This window comes from Dipodomys merriami, unplaced genomic scaffold, assembly GCF_024711535.1.
Source record: "Dipodomys merriami isolate MVZ:Mamm:240054 unplaced genomic scaffold, mDipMer1.0.p SCAF_660, whole genome shotgun sequence".
NCBI classification, from domain to species: Eukaryota; Metazoa; Chordata; class Mammalia; order Rodentia; family Heteromyidae; genus Dipodomys; species Dipodomys merriami.
This window is the reverse complement of record NW_027206247.1, coordinates 306,787-309,844: the sequence shown is the minus strand read 5'-3', so window position 1 is coordinate 309,844 and position 3,058 is coordinate 306,787. Positions and strand designations below refer to the sequence as shown.

Here is a 3,058-nt window from a genome sequence, read left to right as displayed (position 1 = left end):
CTATAACACTATCTAGGATTATCTAGTATGGATCTTGTTATAATGGGGCTATGCTGTATACAATGTTAACCATTGAGAACATATCTCTCTCTCTGCATATATGTGTGAATTATAAAGTATAAGTTGGACTCCAAGTTCAACGAACACAAGTTATTCTCTATGTGTTCCCAGTGTCCCTATGAGGCTCTCTCAACAAGCTGTTCATCTTTCCTGTTTAGATAACATTAAACACCATTGTTTTGTTAGGTCAAGAATAAAGATGAGGGGTGAAAATAAACTTTTGCCTTTAAATAGCTTAGTATCCTCAACCCCAAACTATGAGTTAATTTAGAAAACATTTTGTTGTTATTGTTGTCTCCAGAGTGATTACTCCATTACTGGTGAGGCCTGTGAGGTGTGGGTACATTCCCAGCCTTCCCCATGCCTTGCTGGACCACAGCCAAGGCAACCCTCGGCCTTCCACTGGGCTCCATCCTTGAAAAGCTGCCTGATGGAGGGAGGTCAGAAAGATCTGCATTTACAAGTTTCCCAGAATGTGCTAGAACTTTTTTGGTCAGTTTTATAGAACTTTCTTGGTCAGTTAAGATTCCACCTCAATCTCTCTAGTATTTTCCAAGCAGATCAGGTCACTTGCAGAAAATGAAGAAGCTTTGTCGTCCAGGGTTCCAAGCCTTGGAATCAAAGATAGGACCAGGATGGCCAGGGGTCTCGTGTATGGTAGAGATGGCCAGGTGACTGGAGTTTCTGACTTTCCTGTTCTCCATGAGGCCTGAGCAGGGTGGAGGGCAACGAGGAGGTGTCTTCTACAATAGCCACTGAAGTGAGGGGGGCAGAAGGTCAGGTGTTCCAGTGGGCAGAGGTGGAGAGGATTCTAGAAGGGGATCAAGTCCGCTGCTTTGGGCAGGAGTATCAGTTATTTTTACAGAAAGAAACAGAGAAATTAATTTTCTTTTCTGACTATTGAAAACTGAAAAGATGCTCAAGTTTACCATTTAAAGGAACAATAGACATTTCAAAAATCTGTCTAAACTTTGGTTTTCTTTAAAAAAAAACACACACAAAAAACCAGTTCATCACAAAAAGAAATATAAGTTGAAGCTGTAGCCAGGTGTTTTTCTGTCCGTGGCAGTGTTTTGTGCAAAGTAAAGCGTATTGGAGCTCCAATTTAACTGATGCAGTGGGGTTTACTGGCTCTGCATGCCGAAGCAGTGCATGTCGTGCATGCCCTTGCTGTCCCAGCCTGGGAGGGGCTGACCATACTTGTCCACGCACCAGCAGAAGCCCCGCTTTCTGCCTTTGGAGGGGCAACAATGCTTCTTCTTATAAAGTCCTTTCTTGTCGCAGTTGGGGATGTGCACACCCCTAGGACTCAGCACATTGAGGAACTTCAGGTGATTCAGGGTATCTTCCATCTCTCTAAGGCAGGGACCATATTCTGTCTCCCGTTTGGACTCTGAGGAGAAGTTCTGGGTGTCCGTGCTCTGGGACTCATAGTCGACTTTGTAGCGCTGGCTGTCCTTCACGTGAGCTTTCTTGATGGTGTCTAGATATGAATGAATGGAATGATACTTGGAGTCAGACACCCTATGTGTGCTGGGCGGGGCATGGCTCTCCATGCTCCCCGTGCCTCGGTCCTCCTCCGACTCACTAGCATTTCCTGAGGCAGAGGGCACCGGCAGAAGGTTGGTGCTCAGGCGGCCAGGGGACGCTGGCATTGGCGCAGAACCCCCGGCCGTCCAGCAGCGCCTGCAGGAGGCGTGGCTCGGCCCGTGGCAGCTGGCAGCTGAGCCCCAAGTTGCAGCATTCGGTGTAGACATGACATAGCTGGCCCTCGCGCAGCGCTCAGTTCTAGCAGCAGCCACAGCCTGGCTCGCGCACCAGCTCTGCACACGTGGGTGTGGCAGGCGGAGGCATGCACTGGGCCAGGGAGTTCGCATCACAGGGCTCTCAGCGCACTAAGGGGCCGCGTCACCGGCGGCCCATGGAGCAGGGCCAGTGCGGTGAGCAGAGCTGCCCAGAGCGCGGGGTGCGCCCAATGCATGGAGCCTGTTGCAGGGGCCAACTGGAGTAAGCGGTTATCAGGTCGAGGCACGCAGTGCGAGATTGCGGGATCTGGAGTGCAACTGCTAGGCGTGCAGTTGCCCAGCTCGCACCTCAGTACCTATAAGTTCTAATGTCACCCTTATTCTGTCTTATAGTAGTTTGGCTGATTTTAATGTAGTTAATCCATTTTGACTTGATGTTAGTGGAAGCAGAGATCCACTTCTAGTTTTCTGCCTATGGATGTCCAGTTTTCCCAACACCAATAGTTGAAGAAGCTATGATGCGTGTGTAAGTGTGGTGTGTGTGTGTGTGTGTGTGTGTGTGTGTGTGTGTGTGTGTGTGTGTATGTGTGTGTCAGTGTGTGTGTGTGTGTGTCGGTCATGGGGCTTGAACTCTGGGCCTTGGAGCTACCCCTCAGCATTTCATCTTCAGGCTAGTTCTTGAACCACAGTTCCACTTCCCATTTTCTTGTGGTTTATTGGAGCTAAGAGTCTCACTGACTTCCCTGTCCCTGCTGGCTTTCAACAACCATCCTCAGATCACAGCCTCTGAGTAGCTAGGATTAAAGGCATGAGCCAAGGGCATCCGGCAAGGCTATGTTTTTTTTTTTTTTTTTCACATTACATCTTTCGCTCTTTTGCCGAATATCAGATGATTGTAAGTATGTAGTTTTATTTCTGGTTCTTTTCATCTTTTTTAATATGTTTTTTATTGTAAAAATAATGTACAAAGGGGTTACATTTACATAAGGTAGGTAATGAGTTCATTTCCTCTCAAGCATTGTTACCTTCTCCTTTGTTTTTTCCCTACCATCCCTACCCTTCCACCTCCACAACTACTCCTCTCCATCCCCCCTCACACTCCCTGCCTAAATTGTACAGTTCGTTTTTGAACATAGTGTCTTGATCTCATTGTTAAAATGGGTCAAACTGTATCCCTAGTTAAGCATTTGGTTTTTTTCCCTTCACCTCCCAAAGCTAGAGAAATGTATATACAAGATACAGGGCACCAACAT

General features: G+C 47.4%; 1 pseudogene; it reads right to left on the bottom strand.

Moving 5' to 3' along the window:
- Positions 1-1,106: 1,106 nt before the first annotated feature.
- On the bottom strand, positions 1,107-2,041 carry LOC138815713 (insulin-like growth factor-binding protein 3 pseudogene; annotated as a pseudogene).
- Between the last annotated feature and the right edge of the window lie 1,017 nt (positions 2,042-3,058).